The sequence below is a fragment of the Puma concolor genome, chromosome B1, assembly GCF_028749965.1.
Source record: "Puma concolor isolate L17-30 chromosome B1, mPumCon1.1.hap2, whole genome shotgun sequence".
Lineage (NCBI taxonomy): Eukaryota > Metazoa > Chordata > Mammalia > Carnivora > Felidae > Puma > Puma concolor.
Genome location: NC_141670.1, coordinates 188,645,977 through 188,670,339, shown reverse-complemented (window position 1 = coordinate 188,670,339; position 24,363 = coordinate 188,645,977). Strand labels below are relative to the sequence as shown.

At 41.0% G+C, this 24,363-nt stretch overlaps 1 long non-coding RNA gene across 1 annotated transcript in view; it reads right to left on the bottom strand.

Annotated features, from left to right (window-relative positions):
- The window catches only part of LOC147582075 (uncharacterized), a 57,699-nt gene that overhangs the window by 14,720 nt on the left and 18,616 nt on the right, over nt 1–24,363 (bottom strand). The window contains exon 2 of the long non-coding RNA XR_015250550.1: nt 20,861–20,932. This is a non-coding gene — a long non-coding RNA (uncharacterized LOC147582075). The remainder of the gene's footprint in view (nt 1–20,860; nt 20,933–24,363) is intronic.

Here is a 24,363-nt window from a genome sequence, read left to right as displayed (position 1 = left end):
AGTCGTGAATCAAGATATAATAAAGAGAAAATTAGGTGACTCCACCAACGTTTATGAGATGTCATGTAACAAGGTAAAACTATTACATCAGTACAATATGGTTCTGTGTTATTAAAAGGAAAAAAAATGAATTTAAGCACGAAAGAGTGACATTTTTTTTAAATTTTTTTTTTTAACATTTATTCATTTTTGAGACAGAGCATGAACGGGGGAAGGTCAGAGAGAGAGGGAGACACAGAATCCGAAACAGCCTCCAGGCTCTGAGCTGTCAGCACAGAGCCCGACGCGGGGCTCGAACTCACAGACCGTGAGATCATGACCTGAGCCGAAGTCGGACGTCCAACTGACTGAGCCACCCAGGCGCCCCAAGAGTGACATTTTTAATATTATTCTCCAGGAATGGAAGTTTTCAGACTGGTTAAAGAAATGGATAGTGCGCATGAGCGTTACAGAGGGGAGGTATTTCAGACATTTAATCTATGCCAACTTATGGAGCAGTCATTGTTCAAGTCACAAGACCCTTTTTATGACTCTATAAAGAAAATACTATCTCGAGTTTTGAAATTAGTGAACTGAGGGGCTCATGGATGGCTCAGTCAGTTAAGCATCCAATTTCAATTCAGGTCATGATCCCACCGTCCATAGGTTCAAGCCCTGTGTCAGGCTCTGTGCTGCCAGCTCAGCTTTGGATTCTCTGTCTCCCTCTCTCTCTGCTCCTCCCCCACTTATGCTGTGTCTCTCTCTGTCTCTCAAAAATAAATAGATGTTAAAAAAGGGTTTTTTTAGGGGCGCCTGGGTTGTTCAGTCGTTTGAGCTTCCGACTTCAGGTCAGGTCATGATCTCATGGTTCTTGGGTTCAACCCTGCATCGGGTTCTGTGCTGCCAGCTCAGAGCCTGAAGCCTGTTTCAGATTCTGTGTATACCTCTCTCTCTCTGCCCCTCCCTCACTCGCTCTCTGTCTCTCTCTGTCTGAAAAATAAATAAAAACATTTTAAAAACTTCTTTTAAAAAAAAGGTTTTTTTAAATGAGTGAACTGAGATTCAGAAAGGTTGAATCTAAGGGCACACAGCTAGACGTGGGGGTATTGGGGTGCACACATAGCTCTGTCCAGCTTTAGATTCCACACCTCAGGTTGGCTATAAGACTAAAAAGACAGATAACATAAAGTGTCAGAAGCATATTACGTTGAGGACAAGGGCTGGAGAGGGATGGCTTTCCATTCAGTTTTGAATTCAATGCAATTCTTTAAACATTTATTTAGTGACTACCATTACAGACTTTTATCAACTGCCCTAGGGAAGCTATATACCTTAATAGTTATGCCTGTGGGTTTTAGAGTCAGATTCTCCTGGTAGATGGATTTCTGCTTTGCTACTTACTAGCTGTGTCAATTTAAAGAAATGTGCTTAATTCCCAGGTTTCCTCATCTGTAAAATGAATCCAAAAATAACTACATTGCACAGTTTCCATGAAGATTAAACAAGATGACATATAAAAGCAAAGTCCATTGCCTGACATAATGTGGACTCAATACATGGTAGCGGTTGTTATTACTCTTGTTAAAAAACAAAATCCAACCGAGTACATTGGAAACTCTCTTTGGCTGTATCAAATGACTCATGAACCAGGCAGCACCCCTTCTAGCAAGCAGAGAGATGTTCTGAGGAGTTGTACAAAATGGAAGGCTTTTATAGGAAGGAGGGCATGGCATGGAAGTTATTCCAAAAGACAGGAAAGGATTGTTTCGGGCCATGACCTCTTCTTTTTGGTGGGAAAGGAACCAGTATGGTTTTTATCATTCAGATGACCTCGCTGGCACTGATTAGGAAATTTCGGATTGACTTTTAAAAGGTCACATTCCTGGGATAGGTTGAAACTGTAATTAAATCTTAAATCTTGATTTGCTGTCCTTGTGGGGGATGTGGGGGAAAATTACTCTTATTTGGCCTTTTTTTTTTCTTTTTTAACACTCTCTTAATACAAAATGATCTCACAAATTAACATAATCTAAATGAAGCAGGTAAGCAAATAGGTGCCAAAATCACTTGTTCTTAAAGAAGAGACGAAGAGTGGACAAACATTGCTTATTCAGGATGAATGAATGATTCAACCCAGTCAGCATTATACCTCCTACACAGTTATGCAGACATTCTGGAAAACAAGAATATTACAAGTACTCTCCCATGGTAAGTCTGAGAGCCATACAGCAAACTGATGGCAAGAGACCAGATTTTTACCTGCCTGTGTTAACAGAATCTTCTGGGTTTTGTTTTGTTTTGTTTTGTTTTGTTTTGTTTTGTTTTGTTTGTTTGGTTTAATATCAGAGGGCAAAACTTTACTAAAACATGTGACAATTAGCATTGATTGGGGAAATCTAATGAGCAGCAGCTACCCAAAACTACTTTGGAGGTATGGACTATCCTAAGAATTTTACTATTGTCTCCCAGCATCCAGTTGTTTTATTCTTTAAATTTCTTGTTTCGCTGCTGGCCTAGGGGCATCACACGCTTTTTAAAGAATCAGTTCATCCAGGATAGTTTCCTTCATTCTGATCAATGATTTTGTCAGGGGAGAAATTGTCATTAACGGCCACAAAAATGCTAAAACTCCTATAATCCACGCTATTCCAAAATCTTTAGGGTACATAATCCAAATAAGCTAAATTTGCCTCTTTTTTTTATCAGAGGCAAGAAACCTCTGGGTCACAGTGATGGAAACAAGGTAGTGATGTAGCTCCAGAACACTGAGAGGTAGCCCTGACGAGCCTGCATCCATTCCAGCCCAATTTCACGTTAAAGATGAAACGATCACGTGTCCCCTTTGACTATTAACTCCCCATACATTACTGTCATTTCACTTCCTAAGCAGAAGATAGCTATGTGGACCATGACCAAGCCAACCTATTTTTCTTTGAAGACATCTGTATCCCCCATCTTCCCAGGGGAAATGCTTTCACGAGGTACATGCAGGAAATTGATGTATCACCTTCGGTAGATTTCACCTAATACAAACATGAGAGAGAACACCCTGAGTTCTGATGCCAAAGAGTTTCTATACAATGACCTTGACACACAACCCTGGAAAGCTTAAGCACTCTTATTCCAACCCAGGCTGAGACTGTTCCCATTGGCCAGTACTTTCTTACCCTCTTCTGGGGATCTTTGCTTTTCTTCCCTTTCCTTTTTCTCCCTCTCCCTTCCCTATGCTGTAGGTGCCACATGCCTCCACAGATTGTTAGTACATTTCCTTTTCTGTGCCTTCGTATTAGTTTGACTTTCTAGCATTGGGCTGGGCCCTTTTCATATGCTTCATTCTCACTGGTGTTTTCTCTCCATGCAAACTTCTACTTGGTATCTCTTCCAAAGGTAATTTTCAACTTTTCAAAACTCTTACAAGAAGTAAGGTAAGCTTGGAAGGCAAGCCTTGACATTCAAAGCATCCTGGAATATTCACCTCAACTGGGTCTTATTCCCAAGATGTTTGCCTTTCTCTTCTTGTTAGCAGAATGCTGGAGTAGAGAAAACGAAGACACAATATGATTGCTGATCTTGGTCTTATGAGACTGATATTTTCATGGGAACAGACTGTTTGTTTACAGTGAGGGCCCTGGGGGTGGTTTCCATTGCTGGTTGCCGTGGCAGCTTCAACAACACCATCAGCAGAGATTTACCACCACCTTGTCTTTTCCCCACACCTCCTTCCTCCCACCTTTCCTCAGTCCCTAGCTACCAGGACACAATAGAAAACTAAAACGTTATGTAGACCTCTTTGTCAATAGAAGAGCTGACTTGCTGTAGTTAAGCCTGTGTTTGCAGAATTAAAGTCAGCTACTTGCCTCCATTTCTAAATGTCCCACTCTGTCAAAGCCCAAGACAAATGAATCTGCTCCACATTCAATCAGCCTTTAAGTTGACTGTGTACCTGACACCATATAATCCCAAAGGAAATGCCAATTCCTGCCTTTCTGGAGCAGCTGATAGCTTGGAGGTCCCTGTGGCTGATACCAGGGCAAGTCCAGCGTGATAGGGGTCAGAATGAATAAATAGTTGGCTGTCACTAGGTACCGTGCCTAGTTTCTAGTGTGCCTGGGGAGAAACCGAACCCCTGAACCCACAGTCTCATTACCTAACCCTGAAGGTGGTATCAGACCATCTAATTGGCTTCATCCTCCCTGTTTTTCCTTTCCTGTTCTAACAAAGTAGCCCTTTTCAACCAGAGCAAACTCTACTTCCGTACCCCTGTATCAATAGGAATTGACCTCTTGTATTTGAGACTGTGGAACCAAAAGTTTCATATCTGAGTCTTTGTGTATTTGACTGCTGCAATATTGGCAATAGTGGAGGTGGCCTAAAGGTAGATTGAGCTGGATTAATATTAAAAGATGCCTCGAATTTGATGCTTTGAAATCTGGATCTTTCTAGAAAGGGAAGTTATCCCTTAGCATGTGACTTCTCATATGTTTTAGTAGTTTAAGAGACTATAAGCAGAAACGTTTTAAAACCAATCACCACTCTTGTAGGTCAGAGTCCTGGGAAGCTGTGCCTCTCATGTCATATCCTGCCCACTCCCATCACACAGAGAAGATGGAAAGAAGGAGGAAGGTTGCCATAACTTCACGCCAGTAAAATATAATGACTAAACAATTTAAAGACAATCACAGGATCCCAGGCGGCCCGGCCTCTCAGTTTTAAATGACCGTGGACTCATTTAAGCATTTGTTCACAGAGGGCCAAAAGTCTATGATGGATCATGCAAGTCAGAGCTAAGTAATGGTTCACCATGGCCTGGTTAATAGTTAGACAAGCTGTTCAGGTTTGATTAGGGTTTTCTTTTCCATTGCTATAATTGTATGATAATTAACTCAACAGAATTACATCTCATTTGGGGAAAATACGTACATTTTGAAGTTTCAGGAGTAACATTCCACATACCAAGAAAATGTCTGAAATTATACTGTGGGTCTACTGCTCAGCCATAAAGATTAGACCGTTAGGTGTGTGCCTTGTGAGTTTTGTCTCTAAAGGAGCTGGTGAGTTTCCTTAGCTCCGACTTCTTCCAAAGGCCCTATGCACAAAAGTGCTCTACCCAGACAGCTGTTGATAGATTAGAATTGCCAAGGGGCAAACAGCATGAACAACTAATGTAATCTGACTTTGGAACTCAACTTGAGATAGAACACACGAGGCTTCCCTGAAAGAAAAAGCATCCATTCATACAGACACCACCCCATGATCAGGTGTTTTACATAATGGAAGGAAATTCTTTTAAAGCAGATGGCAAAGTATAAGAGTTGGTATACGCATTAAGTCATTTATAAATTGGCCACACTAATAACCATAGAGATCTTTACCCTCCTTTGACTGCATATATACTTATCTCTACCACACATTAGAGCTAATAATAATTTACTGTCTCATATTTATGCTAATTTCTAGAGTTGCTTGTATCTTTAAAAAAAATTTTTTAACGTAATTTATTGACATATTGGTTTCCATACAACACCCACTGCTCATCCCAACAAGTGCCCTCCTCAATGCCCATCACCCACTTTCCCCTCTCCCCCACCGCCATCAACCCTCAGTTTGTTCTCACTATCCAAGAGTCTCTTATGGTTTGCCTCCCTCCCTCTCTGTAACTTTTTCTTTTCGCTTCCCCCCCCGCCCCCCGCCATGGTCTTCTGTTAAATTTCTCAAGATCCACATAGGAGTGAAAACGTATGGTATCTGTCTTTCTCTGACTGACTTATTTCACTTAGCATAATATCTTCCGGTTCCATCCACATTGCTGCAAATGGCCAGATTTCATTTTTTCTCACTGCCAAGTAGTATTCCATTGTATGTATAAACCACATTTTCTTTATCCATTCATCAGTTGATGGACATTTAGGCTCTTTCTATAATTTGGTTATTGTTCAAAGTGCTACTATAAACATTGGGGTACATGTGCCCCTATGCATCAGCACTCTTGGATCCCTTGGGTAAGTTCCTAGCAGTGCTTTTTTTGGGTCATAAGGTAGTTTTATTTTTAATTTTTTGAGGAACCTTCACACTTGCATCTTTACTTAAAAAAATTACAGTTATTTATTTTTGAGAGAGAGAGAGAGAGAGAGAGAGAAAACACTAGTGGGGGAGGAGCAGAGAGAAAATGAGACACGGGATCCAAAGCAGGCTCCAGGCTCTGAGCTGTCAGCACAGAGCCCGATGCAGGGCTCGAACTCACAAACCGTGAGATCATGACCTAACCGTGAGATCATGAAGTTCAATGCCAAACCAATTGAGCCACCCAGGCGCCCCTAGAGTTGCTTGTACCTCTAAAGAGAGAGAAGACACTTTACAGCGGAGACTCTTCTCTGTTTCCTCCAGATCTTGCAAGTTCAGTGCTAGCTCATGGTCTGTGCTTAATATGTGAATCAAATCATATCTGTAGGCCTCTACATCAATGCCATCTTTTCTAAGAAGCCACCCTTGACTACCAGTATTGGGTAAGTTGTCACTATTCTGTTTCTAGAGCTTCTTGGACTTAAACTTATCAAAACATAGGAACTCCTGTATTAAAATTATTTTCTTGCTTATCTTGCTTCTCTACAGTTTGTTCTCAATAAGGAGTTTTGAATGAATAAATGAACAAACACATTTACCTTTCTCTTTTAGCAAATAATAAGAATGATACAAGGTTCTTTGACAAACAGACCAATTTATCTTCTGGCTAAAACTTAGTATTATTCCCTTGCCAAATTCCAACAGTCCTATAATGTCAGGATTTAGAAAGCTAAACAGACTCTTCTAGGATGTCAGTAATGACCTGTCAGAATAGGGGGAGAGAAGGACAGGGTGAATTGAAGAGAATCCTACGATTTCTGAAAGGCCAGTGCAATGTTGCTTGATGAGGCAGATAGCAAACAAATTATCACCCTTAACTGTTGTCTGTGCTAACGATGTCTCTTCTTCCAGGGACCTTTGGATCCTAGACGCAGTGATAAGATTGATTGATGTAATACAAGCAAAACAGGGATGGTTTTCCTGCTTTTTGTCTACCAGAGGATTCTAGGGACCTAATATCTCTTACCGAAATCCTTGATTTTTGAGTAGATGAATGTTCTGGTATCACTGACAGTATTCCCTGTTCTCCTGTTTGCCTCTGACATGATGAGTTTGTATTTCTCCCATTGAGTTTTTCCTCCCTTTTACCCGTCTCTATCTCAACAAGGAAGCTCTTCTTTTTCTCTCTGGTCCAAACCTGGATAGAAATCCCTCTCCTTATTTCTCCTTAGAATAACTGAAACGTGCTGACATTTTGGCCGGATACTTTATGGGAAAATAGCCAGATCCAATGCAGATTATAGAGTTCATTACAGAGTTCATCTTAACAAGTGCATGTTTCTGATTCTATACATCCTAGAAAATGCAGTGAAGAGCATTCACACCCCAAATTCCCTATTCCTGACATAATGACATTCTCGAAAGCGTTGGCACAGCTGTCACTGTGGTTCTTCCTTCTCAGCCTGGCTATAAGCCATGTTGCCTGAGGACACCATCTTGCCTCTCTATCACCCATATATAGAACTGCTTATTTATTATATCCTTCTAAGGATGAATATCAATGCATTAAATGACAACATTTGCTAGTTCAAACCCTGTAGACACCTAAGGCCTTCCCACTCAGCTCCTGTTTCCTGGTGGAGGGTCTAGCCTGGTGCACATGTAATTTGCAAGGAGGTGTTCTACCTGCGATCCCCTCGAGCAACCTGATTCTTCCACCTCTGGATTATCCACAGTTTTGTACACATCTCGAGAATTCCAAACGACTCACCAAAGGACGCACCATCACCTACAAACCTAGAAAACTAGTATTTCACTCGACCACCAGTTACAAAAACATACTTTCAATAAGCATGTGCATTACTTTTTTTAAAGATATATTGCATATAGAGACAAGGAAATGGTGCTTGCAGTGTCCTACTTTTTACTGTACTGACTTGAAAGATTATAAATGCTAAACATGTAACTGCTTATAACAGTAGCCATTATACTCTCTACGTATTTGTTTATATTTGTCTCCTTAAAACCAGGAGCCCCTAGAAATCAGAGATCATGCCTTGTAAAACATTTTTTCATTGTCTTCACCCAGCACAGGGTCTAACACTCAGGTAGCCCTTAGTAAATGTTTGATTAATTAGCAAATAAACGTGTGAATGAATGAATGAAGTCTGATGCAAAGTAACTTTGTTATAGTAGGTACTATTTAAATTTATATTAAGGAAAACATAGACAAATTCAGGTAAAGCATAGCAATTGAATGTCCTAAATGTATGTGGGGTGGTAGTGCTGTCTTGGGAGCACAAGTTAAGGATGAAAACCTGGATTTGAATCTCATCCTTACCCAAGGGAAGGGATATCACTTTTGGTGAGTTGATTTCCTTGTCTGAAAAATGGGGATAATTACCTTCATCTCATTAGGCTTTTATATAAAATAATGTTTATAAAGACCTTAGCATGAGCCTGGCATGCAGTCAGCGCTCATAAAATGGGAGCTTCTGCTGTTGCCATCAGTGTGTCAGTGTAACAACAGCAGACAAAGCACAACTAAAGAGTCTCCTGGTTAAGAGATGCCTAGAAGTCTAAGTGAATCATTATCTGAGGCATCTGTCTATGGATAGCTGATGTCTAGACCATGGACTAAGGTTAACAGTTAAACTTTTAATTGCTAGAAACATTTGACAAAAGCCAAATGGGGTCTCTTAAGCAAAACTGAGGGTTTTGAACAGACAATGATGTGGGAACTTAATAATGGGACCAGAGAAGAAGTATTATGTGGCCACATAAAGACACAGCCCAGTAGAAACAAAGGCCGTAACTCCATGGCCAGGTAAGGAGACCTCACTCTTAGCAAGGAGTATAAGTTCCCATGTCTAGGGCAAGGGGTTTATATGAAGCCCCAGCAGACAAAGAGGTTTTAGAGCACTAAGAACTCTGTCCGTAGGTGCAAAGTCAACTGGGGCATGGCTGAATCTACGAAAGGACAGCTACGGACCAAACTGGGAGGAGCTGAGGTGAGCAGAGGCAGGCTGACAGAGACCAAGACTAGCACAAAGCATTCAGTGCCTAAGGGATAGCCATGGCATTGGGGTGAGAGTCTATAGCTGAAGCTGAACAAAAGAAAATCCTGTGTGGCCAGGCCCCATTCATACAACAAACACTCTGGGCGTCCATCAAAATGGAATCATGTTCAAAGTGAAATCGTGTTTGCATGGCCAATGACAGTGCATCAATCAAAATGTACATTTGAGTCCAGGATGTAGTAAGAAATCTGAAGTACAAGATAGCATCAAATGCCTGTAGCAATATGACATAGAAGGCCCAAGAAAGACAATTTGGAGAAAAATACCACAGGAAAATGGAGTTATGGACATACATCATTCCTCAGGGTTGAGTTGACCTAAAGACACATATCCCAAAATACGTTCTTTCTAGTATTAAACTGTGAGAAGCTCCAAGACAAAAATCAGTTCTGTGCTCAAGTAACTGCGAAATGCTACATGCTATAGCCCCTTTTGGATAGTTATAATATCATAAGAGCATATTAATAACATAAAAAGACCTGTTTAAAAGCATGATTACATTTGTTTAATCTAACACTACCCCAGTCTTCCAGGGCTGCCATTCTTTTCATAGTACTTAATATTCTGTGAAATAACTGGGAAATTGTGGCCCAGGACTATCCATATTAAAGCAACTACCAGTTGTTGATTTCCTCATTTGAATAACAGAGACACCAATAATATTGCAGCAAAGTGTAAGGATCAAATAAAGTAATGAACGTTACATACCGAGAAAAGCACCCAACATGCTATATTGTAGGCAGAAACAATGGAGGTTAACAAGATGAATTCTTGAGAACAATGGCTAAAAAGAATATTACTATTATAGCTAATGTATCTTTGAAATATTAGAACTAATACCTTTTATATTATTTTAGCTAATATATTTTTGCATCTGTATCCACTATTCAAGAAATGTGTGAAGCACATCTTACTGGGGGCTTACATTATAACGTAGTATTAACCTGTTCCCTTCTCAGATCAAATATTTCTGATCACGTGTCAGTTCTCTTTAGAAAATCTCTGTCTCAGTGGTCACCCAATCCGCATCCTGTTTCCCTCCAAAAGCAGCACCATTAAAAAAATAGTGTTTTTTTTTAATGTTTATTGTTTAGAGAGAGAGAGACAGAGAGAGACAGAGACAGAGCACGAGCAGGGGAGGGGCAGAGAGAGGGAGACACAGAATCCGAAGCAGGCTCCGGATGTGCTGACAGCTCAGAGCCTGATGTGGGGCTCGAACCCACGAACCGTGAGATCATTACCTGAGTCCAAGCAGACGCTTAGCAGACTCAGCCACCTAGGTGCCCCCAAGCAGCACCATTTTAAATGGAAACTGAAAAGCAACAATAACAAAAAAAACCCACCTTGTTTATCTCTTTTCTTTCCTTCAGATCCTCAATGGATGAGAAGAATCAGATCAAACAGAAAAATCTTGGAACTGAATCTTAGAGAAGAAAAAAAACAAGAAAACCCCCTCACACACATACACACACCTCAACATACACATCCCAGGGACAACAACAACATAGATTTTGCACAAGGTTGAGTTCTAGAGATTCAAATGTTGAGTTTTCAATCGACCTAACCTTCTCCCAGAATTTGAAACTCTTATATCTATCTGCCTATCTTATATCTCCAATTGGATATCAAAACCAAATTTTTGATCGAATTTGCTGCTGCTAGGTTATCAAACTGTTTCCCCCACAATCATTCAGTAAATGCAGTACACAGCAGCTCAATCTATCATTCCTCAAACGGAAGTCTCAATGCCATCTTGACTTCTGTCTTTCTCTCCCATACCACTTCAAATTCTTTAGCAAAGCCCACTGCGATGTCTGCACTCTACTCCTGTGGAAACCACCGCTGTCTCTTACTCAGATTACTACGTCATCTTAACAGATATAGCCTTGCTTTCACCTGGTGCTGCTTTTAGCATGTTAATCTTCTAGTGTAAGGTCTCCAGCAGCTTCCTAGCTGACTCACAGTATAACCCAAAGTCCTTACCATGGCTCCCAAAGGTCTGCACTCTGCTACCGCCCGCCCCACTTTGGCACATCTCTAACTCTCCTCCTACCCCTTCTTCTCCCTTTGCTTGCCTCTGGCCCTCCTGCTCTATCTGGAACATTCAAGAATGCTCCCACTTTGGGGGCGCCTGGGTGGCGCAGTCGGTTAAGCGTCCGACTTCAACCAGGTCACGATCTCACGGTCCGTGAGTTCGAGCCCCGCGTCGGGCTCTGGGCTGATGGCTCGGAGCCTGGAGCCTGTTTCCGATTCTGTGTCTCCCTCTCTCTCTGCCCCTCCCCCGTTCATGCTCTGTCTCTCTCTGTCCCAAAAATAAATAAAAAACGTTGAAAAAAAAATTAAAAAAAAAAAGAATGCTCCCACTTTGTAGAACTATCATAAAGATGAAATGGTTGGGGCACCTGGGTGGCTCAGTGGGTTGAGCGTCTGACTCTTGGTTTCAGCTCAGGTCGTGATCTTGCAGTTCGTGAGTCTGAGTCCCATATGGGGCTCCATGCTGATGGTGTGGAGCCTGCTTGGGATTCTCTCTCTCTCCCTCCCCCCATTTGCTCTTTTCCTCTCTCTCTCAAAATAGATAAATAAACTTAAAAAAAGATTCAATGGTTGACACGTACACAGCATTTTGAGCTGCATCGAACTCATTGTAAGTTTTAATTAATATTGCATCACTATTATTTGGAGCTCCTATGTCTTGCTTTTGCTCCTTCTTCATATTTTTAACACATAGTGTATCATGGGTACTATCAGGGATGCCTCCACCTCTGAGCATTTTCTCCAACGACTCCCTCTACCAAAATAGTATTTGATTCTGAAAACCACATGGTCTTCAGCCTCACTGCCTTCAGATCTCTCCTAAAACCATCTTACCCATAGGCCCTGTTGACCACACTAATTACATTGCACCCATGACACCTGATGTGCTGACAATTTTAAGAGGCAAAACAAAGAGCCATAGATCCTCCAAATAGTTGTAAACTGATGTGCAGACTTACTGTGAATAAGGCATGGCTCTAAGAGCTTTGCATGAAATTGATCATTAAGTCCCCACAATAATTCTATGAGATAGAGAGTATCATTCATCCCATTTGTCAAAGAAATTTAGGATGCATCAAATTTACTAACCTGCAGAAGGCCATGCAGCGAAAAACCGCTATGAAGTTGAGATTTGAGCACAGGCATTTAAATTGATGGCCAATCTGTTTATCTACACTGCAGCCTGTGTGCCTTGCTGCTCCCTCCATTCTGGTGCATATAGAGCCCATCTTTCACTGATTTAGCAGTGTGTCCTTGATCACCCACTGTGTGGCATGGTGTAGGCATGGGAACAAATACTGGTAAAAAAATTAATTTGGAGAGGTAGCCAGGGCTCAGATCCCACATGGCTTTGCAGGTATTGTTCTAAGAGAACCTTGGGTGTTTTTCTAAGTGTGATGAGAAGCCCTTGGAAAGAAACGATGACATTTGCATTTTGAATGAAGCACTCTCGTCGCTGAGTGGAAAATAGACTGTAGGAGGCAGTAGAAGAATCTGGGGGTCATTAAGGAGGCTATTGCTGGAGTTCATGAAGGAGGAACCGTCATGGGTGGTGACTTAGATGAGGCCTATGGTGGGATTGGTGAGAAATGGTCAAGATTCAGGGTACATTGCAGGGGAAGAACTAATGGGATTTGCTGGTGGATTGGACATACATCTCCCATGTTTTAAAAAATTGTCCCATTATATTCTGCATTATGAATACTCCATTGCTTATTTAGCCATTCCTTATATTTAAGGCATCCTTCTCTCCTTTTTTTAAATTCCAAAGTGTGCTAGAATATTTGTTCACATTCATGGCTCTTATACACATGTGATTGTTTATATAAAGCTATGAGGTGAAATTTCTGGGTCATGGAGTACATGAAAGTTTAATCTTAACAGATACTGACAAATACGTCTCTACGCCATATGTACTGATCAGCCCGTGCCAATTGTTATTTCTTTACTCCACTCTTTAAAATGCGATGCCAATGTGATTTCAATGTGACATTGACAACAGGCCCTCTTCTGTTTTCCCAGTCTATCCACAGGCCATGCTGGTACTCAACCTCACCTATACACCAGTGATGAGATGGTACTTGTTGCATCACTGGCCTCTCCCTGTCTAGTCTTTGCAATGCCCAAGCTGACGTTCATTTGCTATTTGCTACTGTCCTTTCTGGGGAAAGTTGAGAAATCACAGACAGAGAAGAGGTGTGGTGACTTTAAAGGAAATGGCAACTGCGGCATTTGGCTACCCTTGTAAATACTTGAATAGAGAGAGAGCCCCCCCCCCCCCTTGAAAGTCTGGTTATTTCCGTGTTAGGAAGATGTCTTTTCACAGCCCTGGTACAAGGTCAGGCAGTGCCTTCAGGGACTGTTAAGAACAGGTTGCCCTGTAATTAACCGATGTGCTACAATACAGTAGTAAGGCATGTGTTTCCTCTAACCTTGAATATCACCCTGTGCATAGGTGCTCATTCACCTGTAAGTTGAGGGCTTCCAAGGAAAAGAGATAACTCTGCTCAATAATCTTTTGTACCAAGGTTTCATAACCCTCCACTATCTAGCACACTCACTTGTAGATTGCCTATCACAACAGACTGTAGACTTTCTGATAAACAGTGCTCTGGATACTTTCTAAACTTTCTACCATTAACCCTTTCAACCTCACATACCTGGGAGCCAGAGAGGCAGGGATATGTTATTCTAAGTTTACTTAGGTCAACCTGTGGAATGGAAAGGTTAATTGACATGGCCAAGGTCGTAAAACAAGCCATAAAGAGAGCCAAGAACAGAATTCAGATCTCTGGAAATGTTTGCAGTCTAGTGTGGGAAATGTTAAATGAAGTACATTGCTCTAATTCCGCACTGTTCTTTTCTACAGTCTTATCCCCCAAGAGCAATTTTGCCTTTTCAATTCTTCTCAATTACATTTCCACATCATGGAGTACACATAAAATGGCATGGTATACACATAATGAGTGTAAATGGATGGTGATGTCTGTGGTCCAGGCGACCAACTTCAAGTCCTAGCCATTGCAGGCCCTGTGTACTTATTTCGAAGAATGGAGGCACTGGCATCTCTGTCTGCTGTGATCTAGTGGGATCAAACTAATGAGGAATCATCCAACATTTCTACAAAACTCGACTTCCTGCCAAGATCAACCACTCTGCTTGGAAAATGATACGAAACTATGACAGAACCTGAAGGCTTGTGATGTCATGTATGCTAGAGGACCCTCTAGGCCTGGGACTCACAGCTGCAGGAGACCAGGGGTTTGGAAGAAAGAACTATGGACTAGGGCAACCTCCCAGATAAGAGAGAATGAACTGCAGGACCATGAAAATGGCAGTGACAGAGAACAAGCATCTGATTTGAAAGAAATTTTTAGGAACGGGTGACTAGTCATGTGGAGTGTTACAGGAGAAGTTAAGGATGTCTTCAGCATGATTAGCATTTTAAAGTTCTCACTAATGCTCTTTTCTCTATACTTGAACATATCATCTCAAATCTTATATCGTTACCTCTCTAACATAAAAATTTGGTCACACTTTCTGGGCAAGCTTTAATGGTTTCTTATCTGCCATAGGAAAAAGTCTAGGTTCATTACCTCAGCGTGAAAAATCTTCCAAGACCAGTCCCTAAAAACAAGGCACCAGGTTTCTCTTTCTCCACTGTCTATCTCCAAACCAGACCCGAACGCACAGCAAAGAATGATCTCTTTACCAGACTGAGCTTGTCTACACTTTGAAGATGCTCTTTGCTCTTTCCTTCTTCTTGTTCTTTGCCTGAAATACACCTACTCCATATCCTACCTCAACGCTACCTCCTCCATAAAGTGCTTCCCGGTCTACCAAGTATACGAACCTTCTTCTTCCCTTTTTCTCCCACAGAACCTTATAATTCTTGCATATTAACTAATGATCGCCTAAATTTCATCTCTCCCGTTGAAGAATGACATTTCCCCCTAATGTCAATGCCAAGACTTAACTACAACCCGCATTTAGCATAGTGCTTGGAACATGATAGGTGTGTTTGTTGGCAGAATTAAATAGATAGATCTTTCATGTTCACCAACTTTTGATAACTAAGGAAATGACGATTCCTTGTATTCTCTAACACCTTGCTAGAAGTTGCCCTCAGTGGTGCAGAGGATAGGCTGAAGTCATACATGATTTTGAATCTCACTTTTGACATGATTTTAGGTGAGTTATTTCCTACCTTAGAGCCCCCTTTCCCTCACTTTTAGAATTAATAGAGCAATACCAACCTTATAAGGTTGATGAGAGGCTCCAGTGTTACCCTAACACTTGCCACATTCCAGAATGCTCAGTAAACATTTCTTCCTTCCTGATTTTCTTCATTGGCTCCACTTTGAATACTAATAAAAATGCCTCTTGTACAACACTAATCTTTATGCACATCTTTACTCTTTTATAAAGTTCATACATTTACTTTTGGACTTATTTATCTATGTGAACATAACCTATTAAAGCATATATGTATAGTAGTGTCTTTATGTATATAAGCCATAGTTTTAAAAGGCATACCCAAGAAATCATTCTTCTGCTAAATACTCATATAGTCATACATATATATGAATGGCTAAAAATAATACCTTACAGTAATAATCTGAGAGGTAATGTAATATTAAGAGCTTGAGCTAGGGGGTGAGAAATAAACCTGTATTCAAATTTCTGACAATATACATTACAGGAAAATCTAACTTAATGAGGCTTCGGTTTCCTCAACTGTATCATGGACTTATTAAACATGTTTAACTTGAAGAGTTGTAAGGACTGAGAGAGATACTGAATGGAAGGCCCTTGGCACAGAGCCTCTCACCTAGGACACTCAATAGCTGTTATTTTTATGGCTCCAATCATTATTATTATTTCTCTGGCTCTCACCCAAACTTGCTATTGCAGACTTCCAGGCCCCTGGTAATCTCACCTACCTATTCTGAGCATAGGGAGCATAGGAAGGAAGAATAAGCACTCTTGGTGAAGATCTACTCCTGCACAACAGATCCATGCAGGAAGCTGTGTGACTCCTCGTTATTAATCCTGCCAGTGCCAGAATAGTGGTAATCCCCTCCTCCAACACTCTACCACCCTTCCATCCTCTGAGCATGGCCCCAGTGCACACGGCCACCCTGAGGCACGGCCACCCCATATCTTCCTGCCACTTGAGTCCTGGGTATTTCCAATGTACAACTGTTCTTGATGTGCCAAAGGAACACTGAATTCTGTGCCAAAATGAGGAGAATGTTTTGCCACCATCTGTTACATTACATTTGTGACATAGACACAAAAATGGTTTGGCCCTGTCGCCCAACATTTTATAGGGTTTTTACTGTCTGGGAAGTAGAGGTTAAGGTTGTAGGTTGGGGAAATATCTGAATGACTGAAAGCGTTCTTCTATTAGAACCACTCCTTTTTTTTTTTTTTTAAGAACCACTCTTTCCTTTTTTCCGATAACAGAGTCAGATCACTAGACATAGTCAATTTGTTTGTTTTGTTCTTCCCTTAGAGACAAAGTCACTCTAGTTGGCATCCCCAAACATTCCCACCCAAGTTCTATGCACAGTGAACGCAAACTCTGTGTGCCTGGGAACAGGGCCAAAAATGGCCTGACATGAAAGCTAAATCTATTTGGTGTTTCATCTTTTATCTTAGGGGGAAAAAAACATATGAATTTGGCATCCTCTCCATAGTATTATGTTAATATAAAATAATGGCATTATTCCTCTGGATTTTTTAGTCCATTTCATGACTTTTGGGTACCCCCTGGAATACCTCACCAAACTCAAGAGGACTTATATCCCATGTCACGATCCCAGATCAGCCTTGGAATAAATGAGTTCTCTCTCAGGAGACTCCTCCTTTGGTAGAACTTGGTAGAAATAGATTTCTGGCATATTCTTCCTACTCATTTGTCCAACATGCCCTGACGTGGCCAAATCCCAGCCATAAACACAACTTACAATTAAATGTGCCTCTTCTATCCCCCAACAGATCCCAGCCATGCCTCAGAGACATCATCAAGAACCTTCGTTTTTATCCTGTCATCTGCCTGTGCATTTGCCAGTGAAATGTGAGGTTTTGTTGGCTGAGTAGTCAAAAGCAGAAGGTTTGCTGTGCATGACTACTGATGGCAACCACATTTCTTCGAAGCGTGGACATGCCCAGGGAAACATTTGACAAATGTGTCTTAAAGGCAATGACTCGCATGGCAGTATAGCCTTATACAAAGAAACTTTGGGTTATCCACAGATATTCGGGGCCTTCCGGAAAATAAAACCCATTCGATGAGTTCCCTCCATGTACTTAAGCATATAAAAGTAATGGATCCATAGAAATTATTGCATTCCATATTCATACCAATTAAAAATTCCTCAGATGGTTCAGTCAATGGCCCATATGTATTATAGTTCCAGCAACTCTCAACCATATGCAGTGACATAGGCTGTGCCAGAAGTACCAAAATAGTCTTTAGAAATAAATGCCTCTGCATTGTGGCTCATAAAAAATACCTGTTAATTATAAATGGAAGCCAACTCAGCCCAGTATCAGCTGAATGACATGAAGCTAATTTCTGAAACGCAGGGAGCTCGAGAACTAAACACAGTGGGTAAAGGCTTAATGGAAAAGTAATAAGGTTAGGTCATGTTACTCTTATCTGCAAATTCCTGTGGTTTTCCATGAAATAAGTGGAGCTCACTGCAGTCCTGTGAGATACCGAGTTTATAGCCCTCATGTTGGTTGGGCTTAAAAAGGCCAACCTACCACAAAAAGGAATGGAGTACAGATACATGCTATAACATAGATGAACCTTGAAACATTATGTCCCGTGAAAGAAGCCAGTCACAAAAGGCCATGCATTGTATGATCCCATTTGTGTGAAAGCTCCAACACAGGCAAATCCGTAGAGACAAAAAAATGGATGAGTGTTTGCCAGGGCTTGGGGAGTAACTATTGATGAGCAGGTGTAACGGAAGTGTTCCAAATTTACGTTGTGGTGATTATTGTGAAAATCCATGAATGCACTCAAAACCACTGAGTTGTAAGCTTTAAAGGGTGAAATTTTATGGTAGGTGAATTATATTTCGATGAAGCTGTTATTAAAGGGGAAGAAAAAAAGGCCAACCAGGGTGTGGTATTAAGTGAAGTCTAGGAATGGGAAAGGATGAGCCAAGACCAAAAAAGACCAAAAGGCCTGATCGCGACCAAAATCCTTAGAAGAGCTATACTGGACCTCTCCGCTCCTGGACAGGCTTCCACAATATCATCCAGAATCATTCTCCGACTTCATAGTTTTCATTGCCAGGATCCAAAGGGCCACGGTCTTCAAGTTACTAAGATGTTGGCGTTCCCTCTCTTTCTTTGTTTCTTTTCACCCCCTCATTGGATTTCCTAGTAATTTTCAGTCAGGTGGAGAGGAGTCCGCTCTGCTTGTGCTGTTCATTATGGAAATTGATTTGACCCTCATTTGCATCTATTTGCACTGCCATCAAGCTGATTTAGAATCCGAGGGTGGTTGCAACCTCCTCCGAAGCTGGCAGATTTGCTCTAAAAACAGAACCCTGGAACTTTCCAACCAGCTCCGAAGAACTTGTTCTCTTGCCCTTTTGATTTCTGCACAATATGGGAAGAGTTTCAGAGAAATACAACTCGTGGTAAAAGAAAGAAAGGAAACCTTTGTTGCCTCCTGCTATAAATAGCCTCCATTCCCTTGCCTTCCCTTCATGCTACTAGTCAACCCTGCAATCGTGGGTTGCACATCAGAAATAAACACATTGGTCTGTGGAGCCAGAGGCCCCAGGCAAGCTTGCAGGCTGGCAACTGGCAGCACAGGAGTTAAATCTTAAACAATCCAGCATGGCAATTATCCCTCCTGCACTGACCCATGGGTTCCTCACTAGCCCCGGGAAGTGCAGCCCTGCTACCCTAGCCAAGGAGCCAAGGGGAGTGATCAGAAACTAGGAGAGTGCAGACTTCACCTGGCTCAGCCATTCTGGCCTCTCTGGTTTCCCTTTGCCTCTACAGCCCTGGGCTGGTTCCTTGCTTTCTATCTGATTCTTCCTCTCGCCTGCCCTGTGCGGGCCTCACGTGTGTCCAGCAACAAACACCATCCTCACCTTCCCTGTGCACCTGTGCTCTCTTTTATTGTCCGAATGGAAATTGCTTTCTTGCTGTTTATGATGTAAACTGCTGAATTCTCATTGTAAAAAAAAAAAAAAAATCAGTTTATATAAAAAGGGAAGTAAGAGGGCATAAAAATTAGCCACGCTCTCACCGCTCAGAGAAATTCACCCATACTGCAAGTGTAGAGTCTTCAAATTCTAAGAGAATGTTTTTTAAATGAAACCTATGAGACATATCTATTTTTCACTTAGAAATCCATCTTGTGCATTTTTCATTTCAATAAATATAGATCTACACTACCATTTTTAGCAGTCTCTATAAATGTATCCATAATTTGCACACTTAGTCTGTTTCTTCTTGATTCATATCTATGTATATATCTATGTATATATCTATGTGTATATATATATATATATATATATATATATTCATAGATAATATACACATTCACAGTTTTTTTCTTAGTCCCAAATTTATCCACGAGGCCCTCCTTCAACCCTCAAGCTCAGTCACACCTGACATCTGGGCCTCCTGCTGCCCCAAACTGTCTGCTCATCAGAAGTTACCCATCCTAGGCCTTACTCCTCAAGACCCTATGCTACTTGATGGTAAATAGAGAAACGTAAGGAACAAAGTGAGTTAATGGGTTAATTGGTACAGTGGCTTTTATCTGGTGTCAACGGATAATTGGAGCAGGAATGGCCTTTAGAAATAATCTGATCTGTCATTTTCCTAACTTGTCAGTAGAGTGTAGGGGAGAGAGGTATAAAAAAATTCACCGGTCCCTCCTCCAGAGAGTTCAACATATGATTTGTCTGGAATGGGGTCTGGAAGACTGTCATTCAGCAAGCTCTTCATGGGATCATTTTGATCAGTAACATTCTAGAAACTCTGATTTTATTCAATATCTTTATCATTCATGTGAGGTCACAGAGGACTAAATAGATCTGGATTGTCACGTCTACATGGACAATTGGCAGTGGGACTGGAGGTATTGTCTATATTTCCCCATCCCTGAACCCATCATTATTTTGTTGCACAAGACCATCTTATTCCAAAGAAAAATTTTATTAGAACAAAGGACTTCTAAATATAATACTATAATAGGAAGGATTTGTACCTGTTACACAGTGACAATTCTGGAACTCAAAGTGGGCTAAAGGGAGGTTGACTTTGAGTCAAGGAAGGGATCTTTTATTGACACTCAAACCTGTATCTTGCAAATGACTGTTTGCATGCATGTGCGGGTGTGTGTGTGTGTGTGTGTGTGTGTGTGTTGGTCTTAGGAAAAATATTGGAAGTCAAACATGATTACAGAACCCATAGTATAATAATAAAGGATAAAGACCTATATCTAGAAGTATCCCCAGTGGTGGGGGAAAAAAATGCCGGTGCTAATGCAGAAAGACTGGATCTAATCAAAAGCAACGCTTTCCTTTTACTTGAGTCTATCTTCATCCATGAAGACCTGTTTCAGCAAGATTTTCAACTTTCGTTGGAAACATGTGTTATACAGGACACACAGAGACAGAAAGAAGACTTCTCAAGGCAATCTTCAATAGGAAGCTACTTACCTACTCTGGTGGCCAGCTCAGTCATGGTGTTCATGGATAATGGGTATCCGACAGGATTCTTTAATCCAAGACCTAATGAAAATAATAAAGGTGATGATTTACATCATCCTAGCCTCATGGAATAGGAACAGTCATGGACACCATCCATTTTCCTGGCAGACAGTAGTTCTTCCAGCGGGTGCAGCTTCAGATGGTACATTCTGCTGTCTGCACTGTGTGGCAGGGGAAACAGCCGTATTGATTTGCATGGCTCCTGTTATGGGTTGCATTGTGTCTCCTCAAAATGCATATGTTGAAGTCCGAACCCTCCTGCTACCTCGCCATGTGACCTGATTTGGAAACAGGGTCATTGCATATCCAATGAGTTAAGTTAAATGAGGCCACAGTGAAGTAGGATGGGCCTTCACTGCAATATGACTGGTGTCTTTATTTAAAAAGGGGGGAACTGTGGACACAGAGACAGAAATACACACACAGCAAGAATGTCGTGTGAAGATTGGAGCTATATGTCACAAGCCGATGAACTACCCGAGCTAGAAGAGGCCTAGAACAGATCCTTGCTAACACCTTACCGTTGAACAGTTGGCCTCCGAAAATAAATTTCTGTTTGTTTCAAGTACTCTGTTTGTGGTACTTTGTTCCAACAGCTCCAAAAAACTAGTATAGTACCCTTCAGAACACAGCCTCCACCAGATGACAGTTTTTAAGGCAAGAACAACTCAACAATGGGCTTATCCTTGCAATATTTACTAGTGTGGCCACACGAAAGCTTAATAGATTTGGAGAGCCTAATGCCAAAGGAGGAACACCTGAAACAAAGTACTTACTAACCTTGATTCTCTTTAAATAGAAGCTGATTCTTCCCCTTTGCCACTTCAGGCTCCTTTTGTGGCTGCACCAATAGGCAGAGAAAGGTCACTGTACCTGCAGCCATGATTGATCCTAGGTCACCGGATTGTTGCTATCAAAGAGTACAAGAAGGGCTGTATATGGAACATAGGATGTCTCCTGGACACCTCTAAATGCTCCCTTGCCTCAAAGTACTAATGATTGGAAAACTGGATCAACCCCCTTCCCAAACACAGACACACACACACACACACACACACACACACACGCACACATTCTTCCTAAAAGACCCCTAGGGAAGCAAAATTATGGGAATGAAGGCTCAGGTCACCACTTTCCCCGCTGAGGTGCTGCCGCAAGCTACGAGGAACTGGAAATGTATGGTAGGAAGGGATAGTGATGATGATGATGATATTGATAGCAGCATGACCAGCTTCCAAAGCCTGATTAAATATGATGATTTTTTACTTTTTCTCTTTCCTCTGCTACATATTTTATATGATGACCAGGAACTAATGTTTTAAGTTTCAGGTAGAAGGATGAAGGAATCCACGTTACTCCCCATAATAATACAGTAGTGACTTTGTCTCCTGTGTTTAGGCCATAAGTTTTGAAAGGGACAAAGGATAAGACCAGTTGTCAAGATACCAAAGGGATTGACTGTGCTAATTATAATTCCCTTGTGTCTTTAGATCTGCTCACTACTCTTCCTCACCCTGCCTCTTGCCTCAGGAGGATGACTTATAAATGTTACATGAATAAATTCTCATCTCTCTGGGTTCCTGTTGGCATCTTCTTCACTATGGTTCTCTCAGATGAAACGAGAACGGTGGGACTAACTAAATGAGAACAGTAAGGACTAACTTGATTACCTCTTCCTGGGACAAAACTTTGCCTTTGAGTATAATGCTGTAAGACAATAGAGTCTATTATCGATTCAATTCAAAGTTTTAGTAGAATATGAATTGGTAAAAAAGACTCCGGGTAGGGAGTAGTCCAGATGTTTTCCACTGATTTTCATTTTTTCACTAGGATCCTTCCCACTGTCACCCCATGGGGATTTCCCTTCCAGAGCTCTTTCTGGTAAAAACGTTGTTGGGGGATTCTGTGCTTGACATCTGTAACGGAGGAAGTAGCTGGACCAGACAATAAACACTTTGTGAAAGGTGCTGTTGAGGAGAAAATAGTCCAAACCCATTTACACAACTGTGACACCATGCTTCTGAAAAACATGTTTTTTTGGTAGAAGTTGGTGGTCAATTTTTTTCCTACCTGTATTGAGGTATACAACTTACACATAATTTTAGGTGCACAGCTTTACACATTCTGACAAACTGACATAGTCATGTTACCACACAAAAGCCAAATTGTAGAATATTTCCGTCACCCCCAAATATTCCTTTGTGTCCCTTTGGACAAAATCCCTTTCCTCAATTTTAGTCCCTGACAGCCTGTGATCTCATGTATGTCCTTCTATCTTTGCCGTTTTTAGAATGGTATGTGAGGGGGATCATACAGTATTGTGGCCTTTTGAGTCTGCTTTTTTCATTTAGCATAATGTTTTTTGAGAATTATCCATTCTGTTCCAGGTTTGAGTACTCATTTCTTTTTTATTGCTGAATAAAACACTTATTAGAGCATTTTATTGTATCATACGCGACAATATGTATCTGAATTATACCTACAATTTGGTGGATAATTGAGTTGTTTCAAGTTGTTGACAATTATGAATAAATCCACTGTATACATTCACATATACGTTTTGTATAGACATGTATCTTCATTTCTCTTTGGTGAATATCAGAGAATGTATTAATGGGTTGTATGGTAAGTATGTGCTTAACTTCATAAGAAACTTCCAGACTGCTTTATAAAAAGCTACATCATTTTGAAGTGACATTAGAGTTCTAGTTTCTCCACATCATTACTGACATTGGTTATTGCCATTTTTTATTTTAATAATTGTGTTCCGGTTGTTAGTTTTTTAATGTTTTTATTTATTTCTGAGACAGAGCCTGAGTGGGGAGGGGCAGGGACAGAGGGAGACAGAGAATCCAAAGCAGGCTTGGTGCTATGAGTGTAGAGCGCAACGTGGGCCTCAAACCCACAAACTGTGGGATCATAACCTGAGCCGAAGTCAGACGCTCAACCAGCTGAGCCACCCAGGTGCCCCAGTAATTGTGTACCAGTTCCAGTTTACGTTTCTCTAATAGTGAACGCCGTTAAACATTTTTTCATGTATTTGTCATCTGTGCATCTTCTCAAATGAACTGTAAGTTCAACTATTTTGCTTATTTTTTATTGGGTTGTTTCTTTCCTTATTATTGAGTGTTGAGAGTTCTTTATATAGTATGATTACTCCTCTTTACAAATTATTGCCTTTAAGAATATATATATTTATTATATATATACATTTAATATATACATTAAATGTGTACACACACACACACACACACACATAATTCCTTTACATAACGTTGCAACCCCAAGGAAAGAATCACCTCCTAACTCTTTTATCACCTTCTGAGGATCATTCATTTCAAGCAATTATACTTCTTCTGTTATGCCCAGAATTTGTGATCCCCAAAGACCACACCAGGGAGCCGAGTCCGATGCGAAAGCAAAAGAGCCTTTATTCGAGCTAGCTGGAGCTC